Source organism: Platalea leucorodia, assembly GCF_965183815.1.
Source record: "Platalea leucorodia genome assembly, chromosome: 1".
Classification (NCBI taxonomy): domain Eukaryota; kingdom Metazoa; phylum Chordata; class Aves; order Pelecaniformes; family Threskiornithidae; genus Platalea; species Platalea leucorodia.
Window position 1 is genome coordinate 124,357,266 of NC_138823.1, and position 15,804 is coordinate 124,373,069.

Genomic DNA, 15,804 nt, shown 5'->3' on the forward strand with positions numbered 1-15,804 from the left:
ATTCATTGAGATGTCTCTAATTTTTACTACTTTAAGTGAAATCTGCAAGAGGATTGATCTAAAACATGAAAGCCTAGATCTATGACAAGGTAGATGCATTAACCAAGACAACGCATGCTCTTGGTTAACAGTTAAGACACCCCATCAGCAACCTAACCCTAACAGCAGGGACCATTTTGCAAAACGTGACAAATGGCAGATGTAGTGGAAGTCGCAAAAGCAGTTGTCAACTTCTAAGCTCGTAAGAAAGTAGGTAACCTTGGATGCTCTTTCTAGCTTGTGTGCACGCTTTAAGTACAGTTTGCAGTGTGCTGACGAGTACTGTGGAAGAACCTGAATGAATTATAACGCACATCTTACTGTGTTAGTGGCCAGATTACTATCAGGTTATTAAATTCACTTTTCTGTTTATTGCACTCATCAATATACTAAACTTCAGGCTTACTGAATTTGAAATTTATATCCATAACTACTTTGGAGAGATTAGATAACTCTTCCTGAATCTTAAATCAAAATATGGCAGGCTCCTAAATAAACAAGAGCATTTTCCAAAATATTCTACAGGAAAGTAAATAATATTTCACATGGACCTTGATTTCATTACAAAAAGTCATAGGAATCATAGGAAAATTCAGGTCAGAATGACCACAGGAGGTTTTTAGTCCAACCCCTGCTCAAAGAAGGGCCAGCTGTGAATTCATACCAGGTTGCACAGGGCTTTATTCAGTTGGGTCTTGAAAATATCCATGGATGGACACTGCACAACCTCTCTCAGCAACCTGCTCTGCTGCCTGACTGCTGCCATGTCCACCAGGGCCTTCTTCCCAGAGCCACTTCCCAGCCAGGCAGCCCTAGCCAGTATAATTTCAAGGTTCCTTCCTTCCCAGGTGCAGGACTTTGCATTTGCCCTCACTGACTTTCATAAGGTTCCTTCCAGGGCACTCCTCCAGCCCATCTAGGTCCCTCTAGGTGGCAGTCCTGCTCTCAAGCTTACTGAGCCATTCTCTCCAATTTGGCATCATCTGCAAACACGAGTGCCCTTCATCACGTTCTCCAAATCACTACTATGTTAAACAGGACAGGTCCCAGTACAGACCCCTGTACTACTCCACTCATTCAGCTTAGGCACAGTACAGCTCTACCTGGATCTACCTTCTAGGCCCGATCATTCAGCTGGTTATTTTTTTTTTGAATGCATCTAGTTAATCACTCACCTCTAACTTGGATACAAGAATATTTCAGGAGGCCACATCAGAAGTGTTGCTAAAGTCAAGGTAAATGACACCCCCTGTTCCTCCCTTGTCCATAGACCTAGTAATTTAATCACAAAAGGTTGGTCAGGAATGCTTTACTCTTGGTAAATCCACGCTGTTTCCCCAGTCACCCTTTTTTTTTTTTCTCTTTCATATGCCCGGAAATATGTTGTTTGGTTGTAAAAAAGCTCTAGAAACATATAGCTTTTTTTTTTTTCTTTTATTGTATCAATTCAACACTCATAACAGTAGTCCAATGGACTAGGCCAGCAGGTACTAAGAACAGAAGTAAGCCACTATTCAAGGTATTCACACTGCTCTGTTCTTTGCACAATAGTCCAAACTCAAAACACTTGTGCCATTTCATATTATCACCTATCTTCAATAAAGAACAAAACCTGGTAAAACATTGTCTTTCTGATCTGTGCACACGAAGCTTGGGTGGAGCCTTGCAACTAGTTTGCGCTCGAGACCCCTGGAAATGCACAACCATAGAAAAGTTCTGCCTCCAACTGAGCTACAAGGGAAACATCAGTAAGAGCAGATCTTTAAGTGTGCATGTTCCCATTTACTACCAGTGATTTCAAGTATAAATCAAAGTCTTTCTGCTTGAAGCACTAAACATTCATAGCCTTTAAACCAACAGATAATCATCATTTTGTTAATGCTTCTTGAAGCCAATAATACCCAAAAAGTAAATACTTAAGAGCAACTGAGAGGCTTGTGAATAAATACTAATTTGTAAGTATCAGCATTTATGACTAATGCAGCTTACTATGATATCAAAAGAACAGTGTAGGGTACTGTGCTTACTTCTTGTTGCTCCAGCTATCAATGTAACCCCACTAACTTCAAGGTTACTATATGACAAGTGACAAATTATGTGGCAAATATTGCCTTCCAAGTCAGCAAACTCTTAATTAGATCATATGGAAGGGCCATGATTTTGGTTCTCAAGTTAAATTGGTCTACTTTAAAAAGCTAGACTATTTAACTAGTGAATGGTCTGTACCTTAGCATGTATCCTATCTTAGAAGTAGCACTCGAGTCAGTATGGGGTGGGGGGGGAAAGAGGTTGTGTTTAACAGGAATATATGCAGGAAAGAGCCCCGACTTTAATGTTTGCCAGTAATGTCCATTAAGCCTGTAAGTCTGCTCAGGACCCTAAGGTTAAGTATATATCTAATACTTGCAAGAGCAGACCTTCACATCTCAGCCACAGAGAGATCAATGTAGCACATACACATATTGTTGGGGTGCTAAGCTGACATCTCACATAATAAAAAAAAAGCCAAAACAAGTTGGGCATCAGAATAGGCCAGAAGACACATCCATTCTTGTATGTACACAGCCCGCTATCTCATATATAAAGAGAACAAAAAAAAGCAATAAAACAGGAAAAAAACCAATAAAGACCTATATTTACAATCACCAAAATCGGATCAACGAAGACAAACCAGATTTTTAACAGGGGAAACTGTACTTTTCCAGGAACTGTACTTTCAGAAGGTATTTGAAAAGGGACCACAAAACACATATGGGAAGAGATAAAAAAGAACATTTCACTGTCTTGCCTCTAACACATGTTAAACATAAAATGGGAGGGAAAGCCAAGGCAGCTCCTACAGGCACACTAGAAGTTAGAAATTAAGAGTTCTGAAAAAGCTGCAAACATTCAACAAAACACAACAACTGATGTCACACAAGATCTGTGTTAGAGCAGATTGATGTATATGCAGTTATGTTCATCAGCAGAATATCTTTTGATCAGAACAGAAAGAAAATCCTTCAAGTCTTTTAAATTGTTAAAGGTATGGATAAAAGGGACAATAAAAGTAGCCCCACTCTTAGTCATAAGGAGCTTGTCAAAACTTGTCAAAGCCATCTGCACATTTTAACAGTAGAGAGGAGGACCAGTAATTCCTAGAAACCCTATGCAAGTACATCACTCAACATATATGTCTTCTCAGATACTCTGGAGAAAAATGTTTCCAAAGTGCATGTGATGGCAGAATCATATACAAATATTAGCCCCCAAAAAAATTTATCTCCCCAAACCCAACAGAAACACAATCCTTGCCTGGAGAGCAAAAGGGCCAAGAGCTGCTTTTCCCAAGTACATCTTCACTTGCAACTAGAACAGGTATTCTTTGCAAGGACATTGTCAGTATCTATGCTGAAAATATTTCTTCTCAAAATAATATTTTTATTTTGGACTAGAACTTCTTAAGGAAGGTGAAGGACTAACAGTATTTGTCTACAAACATCGTACATCCTCACACAAGGAAACCTGAAACACAAGTGTCAGTTGGTATTTGCTAACAATACTGTTATCGTGGTGGAACTGGAAGACCCCTTTCTCCCCTCAGAAGACAAGCAGGTAGGTGTATTACAGGAGCAACACTACTTAAGGTCACACAACTTGAGATATGAAGTTGTATGAGCAGAAGAGTGTTGAATTTCTTTTCAGAGGGTATCCATGTACTCACAGTTCCCTAGCAAAAGCACTTTTTGGCTGATTCATCCACTCTACAGTTCAACCTACTGTTAGACCATAAAGGTCCAAGAGATCAAAGGAAAAATTAGTATCACCTCAAAGAATCTCATGTTTCTCAACTGCTCCTCACAGATGGGCTGCTGCAGCCAGATTCCACCAAATGGCAGGAACACAGCTTAGCAGCAATGCCTTAATGAAGTTGAGGCTGAAGAAAGTACTTCTGAGTGGAGATACCAGCTCAGTTTTTTCCTCCACTGAAAACAGCCTCTCTTCGGGTCAAAGACGATTTTGTACAGTTTGTTCCTGGCACGTTTTAGGCTCTGCTCATACCATGAACAGGATTTACTAGTAGCAGGTAAAGATGAAAGAGGGAGATGGGAAGAGTTCTCAGGCCCTTCTGCAAGGTCAGCAGTAGCAGGTGCCTAATGGGGAACTGAGATATGACGAAGAAACATGAGCTTTTATAAGCACAAAAACCTTGTGCGTGCTGAAGAATTATCAATGGGTAATTCCCAGTGAGGACAGAAAGGCAGGCAGGCGCTTTCATGCCTACTGCTAGTAGAGTGAGGGAGAAGTAGGGAAAAAAAGGAAATTGGACTGTTCTTAAGACTCCAGCCCATTCACTGTTCCTCTTGTGAGCCTTTTTGATTACCAGGAGCCCTCAGTGGCAAATTGTTGTGGAGGAACACTTTGCAAATTTTTCTGTAATTCTACTTGAATATAGCAGATTTGTCAAAAGCCTCCAGAAAGATGACTGGTGCTCCCTTTGCTTAGAAGGCCTCATCTTATCCTGTGGTTTAGACTAAGTGGGTTATGAGTATCAGAATTTGAGGCTTCATTTCAGCATGTCTCAAGGAGGAAATGAAGGGCTGGCAGAAAAGCCTGCACATGGTCTCAAAAAAATTCCTAATCTCTCTGCCTCCATTTTAAACTCAGTCTTATTCTAGTCATCATCAGGGGCAGGTCTGAAAAAACTCCAAAACATTATAGTGCCTTCATTAGAGAACCCACCTCCTTCTGTGAAGGGCGCAGGAATCGGGAATTTCCACAAAGCTTCAGCACATGATGTCTCTTGCTCACTGGTCACCTTGGTCAAGCATCAAAACTTGCATCACACTGGTTTCATCTCTTGCTTGAGGTCATAGAATCATTTAGGTTGGAAAAGACCTTTAAGATCATTGAGTCCAACTGTTAACCTAGCACTGCCAAGTCCACTACTAAACCATGTCCCTAAGCACCACATCTACCTGTGTTTTAAATACCTCCAGGAATAGTGACACAACCACTTCCCTAGGCAGCCTATTCCAAAGCTTCACAACCCTTTTGGTGAACAAATTTTTCCTAATGTCCCATCTAGACCTCCCCTGGTGCAACTTGAGGCCATTTCCTCTCATCCTATTGCTTGTTACTTGGGAAAAAAAGAGACCAACACCCACGTTGCTACAACATCTTTTCAGGTAGTTGTAGAGAGCAATACTGTCTCCCCTGAGCCTCCTTTTCTCCACACTAAACAACCTCCAGTTTCCTCAGCTGCTCCAGTCATGATGGAATAAGTGACCTCCAAGTGGTGAGTGGGAAGTAGGAGAAGAATCAATCACCCTTCCAAGGATGACAGCCTTAGAGGTTTTCCTGAAATAGTCCTGGAGGCAATGCTACCAACCTTATTTAGTGCAAGATTTAAATGCCTACCTGGAATTGCACTCTCCTCCCAAGTAATATAGGCAATGAGAGCATCCATGTGACTAAGTAGTAATTGCCACACATAACACCACATTAGAAATCCACCAGGAATACCAGAGCCATACAATGACGACTTCGTTAAACAAACACATTGAGCTTTGTTTCCAGGAGTGGTAGGAGGGGACTCTGAAGAGGGAACCTCCCAGATGTCCAAATATAGGAGGCTACTAGAAGACATAGAGCTGTACCCAGAGTCAAAGAAAAGGAAGCACAGCTGAATGACTTATGCCACAGGCTGAGAGGAACTGAAGAGAGAAGGGCACTGCCTATAGTACATGTAGGAGGCGGTTTGTATACATAGTGGCTAAGGGGAGCATCTTCTGGCTTTCAGAGCTCCTGCCTAACTACAGCTCAGTAAAAACATATCGTAACAAACACTTCAGGAAAAATAATTTCTGACTGACAAGAAGGACAGAGACACGTAGTTGTGAAGGCAGAACTCAGAAGAGACTACAGTAACTCCACCAAGAATTATAGACATGCAAAATGTCAGCAAACAAGTTCACTCTGAACTCCAGGAAGCTCCAGAAGCAGGCATACAAATAATTCACTGAGTAGAACAGGAAAAGTGCAAAAAAGAAGGAAAAATATGGAGTTTGCACAAGATACAAGGTGAAAAAGTTAAACAGAAATGCAACACATAAGTACAGTAGAGAAAAGCCATGACAAAGTTCACAGGAAAGACTTTGCATACGGAATCAAATCTATTAACTATGACAAGAAAATTATACCTATCCTTGCAAACCAAGGGAAAGCACATAGCAGCAAGAAAGCAGGCAGTCCCAGAAGAAAATATTTTATGCATATGACAAAACTAAAAAGAATGAGAGCAGTTCTAAAATCACAGACTACTATCAACATCAAGGACATGTTTGCGTGTAGCAGGCACAAAACAGATAACACAAGTAAATGGCTCCAGAGACAGCAAGGGAGATCAGAATTACATCTTCAGCTCTTTGCTAGAAACAGCCAGGGAAGTAAAACACAAGATAAAAGAAAAAACAATATCAATCTCTAGTTGAGAGTAGAACTACGTACTGGCCCATATGCTTGTTGTCCACTCAAAATTTACACTGTTACCTGAAGAGGTATGAGCATTACGACACACATCTTTCCCTAAAAAGATTAAGTAAATTCAAAGGTTATTTAGCTTTATAAGCTGTAAAAACATCTTCAGAAGTTTTCAACTCTGCAAACTGTGCTGCAGTTATCTAGTAGTCAGAAAGAGTTGTTTTTCAGGGAAACTGCTAAAAGCCATCCCAGTCCTGAAATTCTTCAGTGAGGAAAAGTGGACCTTTCAGCCCACACTCCTGTAGCTCCCAGTGTCCAGAGCTTTTGTGCCAGGGTCACTTCTTCACTGAGGGAACAAACGATCACCCAAATGGGGGGGTGGTGGGAGGGAATCTGACAAATAGTTAAACTCACACCATACCATTGTAACCATTTCCAAGACTGGGAAGTTGTGTATAGGAAGTATTGCCAACAGACAGAGAAGACTTTAAAGTAAGGTCACTGCTAGCACAACTACAAGGAAAAAAAAAAATGATCAAGGGATATATTGCTGACTTCTGTAAGACAGTCTTGCAACAGAAAAGCATAGCATCTGAATGAGAACATGAACTGTTAAACCAAACCAGTTTCAGACCACTTCAAGGTAACAGCTAGAAAAAAAAAATATACAAGGCAAAACTTATATCAATTCCACTTGCATAGTCAGACGCTGCAGAAAAAACTTGACACTCAAGAACATTTTAACTCTCAAGGTGATTTGAAAAATACTTCAGTGTTACACACAGCGAGACAAAACACTTTGGCTGTGTACTATAAAATACTTTTAAAAAAGTTTCTCAGAACTATGTGGGAGTCACTCAAATAGAAACATTTCTCAGGAGGCTCTAAAGATACAGTGCATTCCCCCGCAGGGCCATGACTGTTCAAGACCCGATGCAGAGCTGTGATGCACATTGGGATATCCAGACTGAGCAATAGGCTACAGCCATGCTGAAACACACAGCAGATTTTCAAGCATAGTAGGAATCGCCTGTTTCACTACAAAAAGCACACAATGACATTGTTATCACAGACTATTATCTATACACCTGGGAACTAAAAAAAACCTGTCAGACATTACCTCAGTGACCACTGCAATCAAGGCAATGGACCATTTGCTCAGCCATATCTGAAAATGTGAAGTATCATTACAGTAAACTGGGCTCCCTTGTCTTTGTGTGATTTACCTGGGAATGGGAAGTCAGGCATATCGCACATCATTTCCATAACACAGAAGTCAGTCAAATGGCAAAACTGAATAGCAGTTAAAATTGTTATGGCTATTCAAGATGAGAAAGAAAACGTGTGGCAGGCCATTTGTAACTGAAGAAGCTGATAAAATACTGCAACACCAGAAGAAGCAAGCGTAAGGCAGCTCCTGTGTGGCAGCAAGGCATGTACTCTGCCATCTGGCAAACACGCACAATGGTTTGCGTAGCTTTGAGATGCGCAAGAACAACCCTCCCAAATACAGCAGAAGAAAGGTCAGTTGCCAAAAAGGTTAAGTGATTACTTGCATTAATAGGACAACATAGATCTTATTGGTTGTAACAGTACATTAAACAGCTCATGTATATATAGCATTTATCTTGTGCTCCTCATAGTGTTTTTGACAGAGATCTCTCACAGGAGACAGGTTTACCAATATGTAAGGCCTATGGCAGAACAACACATAGCATAGATTATTTTTTTGTGGAAGCACTTGATGAAAGCGTGAGAAAGTACAAAGCAAAGGAGAGAGCCTAGATGTTAAACTGTTTTGGCTATCTCCCTTTTAACATTTAACAACAAATAAAATGAAAACAGAAATAAAAAAACAGAGCTGCATTTAATCTGAAAAGGTAAGAAGAGGAAAATAATTTTAGGTCAGAAATTGGACTTATTGAAGCTATTTGATTAGAAGTGTATGATTATTTTCAATCCAAAGCTTCCATAAAGCTTGAAACAAAATCAAAAACCTCCCCATTTAAAAGTAGGTATAACCAGCCCTTAATATATACCATACCTATGAAACAACGTATATATATTGATGCTTTATTTACTCACCACCTTGTATACACTCTCACTGGATATTAATTAACACATGAAAATGTCCAGTGTACTTAATAACTAATTGGAGCAGAAGCTAGATGATGTGATCCCAAATTCAAGCCTTGGGCTGTGTAAAGACATGCCCTCAACACGCTGCTGAAATACAAAGCCAGTCCTTGTAGCACGGGAAGGTTACACAAGCCCCACGTAGCACAGCACACTGCATTCCCTGATCTCCACTGCTCTGCTCGTGCACTGCAGCAGCAGTGGGGGAGCGCAAGCCTGCTCTCAGCAATATGCATTTGTGGTTCCATACAGGATGCTAGTGAAACAATATGCTGTTTTCCAGAAATGCAGATCTGCTCTCAAATGCCTTTTTCCTTCCTTTTTAGTTGTAAGCCACCAAGCCACAGAAACATCGTGCCTGTATGTCTGATTGCTGCAAGAGTACCAGAAAGCACCTTTGAAGTGTCATAATCTGTAATTTAAACCTGTAATACATCTTTATACAATAGACTGCAACATCCCTTTACAGGCAGAAGAGGTTTTCCTTACACACACACACTTTTAGTCAGGAAGAAATTTCTCTTTTAAGTGGATTTCAGCACATGAACTAACTTACATTAACACAGATTAGCAGTCTAAAGCACGTGGCAGAGGATCTGTATTTACAGCCAGCTAGATGAAGTCTGACATAGATGGTAACAGCTGACATCTGGGCATCTGACATTACAGATGATGCCATGTCCTTAAAGAAATTCCATTATGCCCAGGTTTGTACTGAGGTGCAGTTGTTTCAGATAACCAAGTGACCTTTCTGCCATACGTGCTTTGATACTTAAGCAAAGCAGGCCAAATTAAGGACAAAATACCACCTTTCACTTTGAATTTCGTCTCCCCTTCTCCATTTCTTTCAGGTGCATTACCAAGTATAAAAAGCATATACAATAAAGCACCATCAAGCTTTCAGGACTCTGTTCACTGGGATGCAAGTGGGATTTCATTCGCATTCAGTAGCGCTGTGCAGAGATCAGACTCAATTAAACCACTCACGCTTTTTAGAATTCTCTATAGCTTTCCTCTAAGAGAATTATCACAGTGCAATCAGACCACATCCTCACCAAGAAGGTAGTCCAGAAACACGAATATGCCACGCTGCGTTTCTAAATTACCGCAAGCAGCTGAATAAGCAACATATTAGCTGAACAGGAAGCCAGGCATGTTTGAAAATACAATTACTGCAATGTTAATGTGTCACTGTCACTGATCTGGACTTTAGAGTTGCCTTTACAAAGGGGAAGTGACCAAAAGTGATAACTATGAAATGCAAGGGGTGGGAAACTGTCACATGATGGGTACCAGTGGGCTCTTTGTTTTAATTGGTGGTGATATGTTTTTATAACAATTTTTAACACCTTGTCAAAACACCGAGTAAAACCCCACTACACACAAACTTGTTTGATGCTTTGAATCTCCCCTGCAAAATCTCCCTCTCCCCAATCACCTGTATACATCAGAAGCAGCTATAGATACTCCAAAGGATGGTTTTAATAAACCGAGACGCATATCAAGGACCTGGTTTAAAAGTATTAAGATTTAATGCTTCTGCCTCCTTGTGGCAGATATTGGAATAAGCCTCCCTCAAGAGCTAGTTCAGCTGCAAATGCATCTGTCAGCTCTGAAAAACACAGGAGCATTGGCTCTCCTATAAAATCATCGGAAAGCAGCTTACAGTTATTTTTTTTTAACCAAGTGAGAAACCACAAGAAGTTGCAGGACAAAAGAAGCAAGAAAAAACTCACTGGAAAGTTTTAGGTGTTCCCCCCACATATTCCTGTGGCTGTTCAGCAAATCTCCACAGGCACCAGCTGGAGGGAAAGTGAAGCTGAGCAGCATCCCAGTACTCATCCGGAGGCCTTAGCAAGCTGAGCCCAAAGTTCTCCATCACTTTCTGAATGCTGACTTTACCTCACTTATCCTTCATAACTATTGTGTGGGAATTGATGGCTTTGATGTGGAAAGCCTTAAGTAGCTTGAGACTCGGTCTGTGCGATGCTTACTTCTTTTTTTTTTTTGCTATGTTGCCACAAATACAGTATGCCATGGCGATGGATTATTGTCACACTGCAGCAGAGGCTGGAAGAGCTGGCCTGCCCTACATGTGAAAGTTATTCTCTATAACCTAACACAGCCTTCACTTTTGGGATATATCACACAACACACATTTAAGTAACATAACAGCTGTAGCAATTCAGAGTAAAGGTCCAAGCGGGTCCCATACTCCTCCAGTCCTGAAGGGTAGCAACTGCATCAGGAAAAGGTACAAGAACCAGCGCAAGCCTGGAGTGGGACTGCTCCAGAGAGGGTAATCCTGTCTTCTGACCCCTACTAAATCAGCAGCTTTCCAAGTGTTAGATATGCATCATTGGACTCAAAATACCTCAGCAGGCTTTTTTGTCAGGTCTTGTTTAATAGCGGTGAACCTATCCATACTTTCGGCATCCACACTACCACATGGCAGTGAGCCCCCTATGTTATTTATTCCTTCCATGAGAACAATCTTCCTTTTATTCTGGAACAGACTGCCTGATCACTCCCTTGCAGGCTCCTGAGAAACAGAGAGCAGGAGTTGGATTCTCTCTCAGTTTTTTCCAAATAACTGAGATTCTATACACCCTGCCGTAATTCAGACTCCCTTAAACTTTCCTCAGAGCAACTGAACTTTCAGCCTACTCTGCCCAAGCACTTTTAATTTGCTAGAACTGTGTCATCTCACTGTTATTCCACTTTTTCAGATCATTTATGAATGTACTGATCATGGGCACAAGAACCAATTCAAATTGCATCCCAATGGCAACTTTCCCCTACTGTGAAAAAAGCATAATTTTCCTACACTTTCAACATCTTATTAATCCACAGAACCACCTTTCCTCATCTTATGAGGATTTAGTGATTTTTTTTTTTTTTCAATTTGTTTTAGGCACCTTCAGTGAAGGACTCCAGGCAGACTGTTCTAATGTTGAAACCCAAATACATTGCAGGACCCATACCACTTCTCCCTAAGGGTTTATCAGTTCCTACATAGAGTTCAGGCAGATGCTCACCTTCCCTCAGAAGATGCCCTCATGTCACTTCTAAATTGCAGAAGAGTTTTTAACCAGTTTCCTTGCTGGTTGCAGGTTTGATATATATATGACCCCAGCACCATTTTGGGAGATTGGCATCATATTCAACGTCTCTAAGATAAGTGACAAAGTGTAAGCCAGAGTTGGAAGTTTGGTGGGTTAGTTTACCTCTGCTTCTTAAGCAAGCCCAACCAATAGCACTAGTTTTATTCAGGGACGAAAATGGAGTGGTTCTTGAGAAAGATTGTATCAAGGGCAATACGGGCAAGAGATTGAAAGACTCAAAATTCTTTCTGCAGGTGCTTCTATACTGTAATAGGGCAAAGTACATAAGGAATTAAAAAATAGCACAGACTGTAGAGTCCCTAAATAAAAGCTGTCTCACTGAAGAAAAAAAAAAATCACTGCAACTTTAAAAGTGAGGAACTCTGAAACAGTTCTGGCACGAGAGTAACCACTTAACTGTGACATGAGAACACTCCAGTTCATGGACACTTCTCATACCAGCCAAAACACGTGGCCTTTTATGATTTTTCTTATGCTTCTTAATGCAGCTATATTAACAGTTTTACAGCCATTACTATAGGCAGGATTTCATATTAATACTTGTGCTGCAAAGACTAGTACAGCCACTATTGCTTAGTAACTATAAAACTTCCCAGATCCTACATTTGGAAAAATAACATCACAGAAGAAACAAGACTAAGGAGAAGTTAGGAGAAGACTCCGGATTTTAAAAAGAGCAAAGCTTAAGATAAAGTAAGTATCTACTTCAGAATGCAGTTTAGTTATTTGAATAACAGACTGAAATCAAAGGATGCCAGACTATTGTATTGTGATACAAGACTTAGGCCTGGTGGCTAGAATTGAAAACCAGTAGCCAAAGGGCATGGAAAGCCTTTCATTCTGAACTGGCTGTTTGTTGGCCTAAATCAGAACTTAATGCTATTTTCACTTAATTTTCCATACTAACTTTTCCAAAGTAAGTGTTTTGGCACAACATTCTTAGATAAAAATCAACATGTAGAAAGTCATACAAACAAACATCAGATGACATCCAGCTCAGATAATGCTTCACAACCCAGTTTGTCAATATGTAGTAATTTGATACTTGCATTGTCCTGTCGCACAGGAGAACAGGGAACACAAGTGATTGAAGCTCAGGGGTAATATATTGATTTTGCCAAACTGCAAACTAACCCTAGGATTCACGCTTCCCCCCAGAGAAGTGCAAGATCTCATGAACAACTCCTGCAACGTCCTCTTCTGGCCAATTCATGCTTTTAATTTCTACTATCAGATAACCATACTATGCTTCACTCAGTAAGACAGAGAAACTCCTTCTTCAGAAGTTCACAGGGTAGTACGTGGACGTCTACCACATGCTTTGAGGGAGATGGTTTTGTTGTAGTTTGATTTTCCAAAGGAATCCAAACAGAGCTTGCTGGCCTACTGCATAGGGTGTCCTACTACAAGGACTAAGTATTCTTCAATTTTCTCCTTGTATGGTCTATTTTCAGTTCAATACAGCTAGATTTCCACTGAGACCATAACATCATCTGTTTATGTATTCTGTCAAGTGTTCCCAAGACCTACTTCAATTATTTTTCTAAGTGTAGGGCCTCTGCTGTAGGTCCTCAAATAAAGCGCGTGCAATATTGATCAAAGTCCTGCTCGCACTCCATGCGAGGTTCAATATATTCCTATTAGATGGATACAAGCAGAGCTTGATCTTTAGCAGGATAAGCAAGCAGTGTGCTACAGGAGACAATAGAGCTCAGTTGTTCTAAGTGGCTTAGAGTTTTGTCTAGTCTTTGGAGACCCATCTAAAAGTCACTGGGAGGATTAACAACATTTTTCCCCCCACACTCCTTACAGGCAGCCATGGTTACAGAGGCACATAGCATGATTTTGCTCACTATTTTCACTGCCCACAAATGTAAGCCATGAAAAGAAAGTCTGTGTGCCTTAAGTCTAAGGCACATTATTACACTCTGCCAGATTATCGCTTTCCTCCACAAGTTTTGGATGGGTATGTTAGCAACCTGCATACAATGTTTCAGTTTTCCCTTCTTAATTTTGCAACTATCCAAACAAGATCTGCATTTTAACCTGTGCATGAAGAGGAATTCAAATTAATCTCAGCCATTGAGGCACTGTCACTCACTCATCGTGGCTGAGATGCTTTCCCCATTTGAGCACCACTCACCTTTAATAGCAAAAAAAAAAAAACCCCAAAACCAACAAAACTGCTCATTTTGTTAGAGTCAAGTTCTTACGTTGTTGATCACAACTTTATGTTTCCATTGAAGCCTATGGATTTCTGTTTTCACTACTTCAGCCTTTTCAAGAGCTCGTTTGTGGTTTTCCTTCATTTTTGAAGGCTTAATTCAAGTTTGTACTCCCATGCAAATTTTCCCCTGCCACATTAATAATTATCTTTCACAACCACTGCAGCTGAAACAAGAAATACAGTGGATTTATGACAAGATCTAAGCCAAGCTTATACAGAACTGCATTATTCCATTCTTTGCCTACATTATCCCTATTTCAGCTTCTTTCTTAGAGAACTCTGAATATTTCATTTAGACTGGAATTAGGGTCCTGGCCTCCAACATCAGTGAACTTTGGGGTATTTCTGTAAGTTATTTGTAGGCCCTTGGCTTTTTTAACAATCCCATCCCCCAAATATGTGAAACAGTGGTGCTTATTAAAATAATCCCAGTCAAAGCTGATAGCCCACCTCACAGACAGGGTGCTGATCATGCTACAGAATGTTCTCGGGCACTGGCAGAACTGCAGGGTACTAAAGATAATCATCATGGACCTTGGAAACAGAACTCTTCAGATACCAAACTATGGATAAGATAGAGTAATGCAAGCTTTGGGGAATTTGGGGAAGCTAACTAGTTTCTGCTATGAACACATGAAGAAATTCTCAAAGAATTTCCGTCTAGGTCTAAAAGCTGGTCATTAGGATGACACAGGATCTGCAGATATGCAGAGAGAACCACCACCCTGAACCTCACATTGAATTCAACTGCCAATATAAAAGACTCATTTTCTTTATAGCACCACATTCATGTGTTTCAGATAACTTCCACCAATACTTAGCATTAACCAGTGAGTAACTGATTCACCGTTAGTACAGAATGGCAAAAAAAGTTGGCATTTCCATAGAAGTTGTTTGATTTCAAATATCAACATAGCTTGACTGAACAAAAAAGGAGCACTCATACAATAAAGATCTTAGCAACAAATTTGTACCCTGAAACACAAGGACCAGTAAGCATCCTGATATAACTGAATTTCATCAGTGTTCAGCAAGTATTCAAGCTTATGTAGAGCCATGTAGTAGACAGCAGAGCTCACAAACTGCTGAAGTAAAACTGAAATACTGAGGTCTCTAATTAATGAAAGATTCTTAGCCAAGACCAGCTCCAAGATTAAAGAGACTCTAGAAAGAATCCACATTCAGAAAACAACCTGGGACAAACAGATCAACTTTGAAGACAGAGAATATCTGTTCACTGACTTTGAGTTAGACTGAATTGTATCTCTTGAAGAACTGGTCCATATGTTCAAGAGGTATTTTCCATCTCCAGCTTTTATGATTCATACATAGATTGCAATTTCATTGCTACAGGGTAAATACATTTTAAATTAGACTATATAAAGAAGCTCTAAAGTTGCCATGACAGTTGCAGCAAAATGCTTTGTCGTTTCTCATTACAAAGCATAACCTATCTTTATAACCAAACTAGCTTTTTCAGCTATTCACCCAAATGTAGCCTGCCTGTTTTTGTTGATCCACCAATTGTTTCTTTCAGATTTGCATGGTTCATTATCAAGCAGAAAGATCATCATTTAGATTATTAAAACAATCCATCGGCCAGCTTTGTTCTTTCTTATGAAAGGTAAGAAAGGTGAAAGGTTTTAGAGAACTTTTTGTCAAGAGCTTGTTTAGAAAGGCAGAGAAACAGTTCTATGCCACCAGCCCTGGTCTGACCATCTTCCCTAGACACGCTCTCAACCCCAGACCTGCCCCTGGACACAGCTCGATGCCAGCTGTTCCTCCTCCGAAGGTTAGCCCTACCCCTCAGCTAAT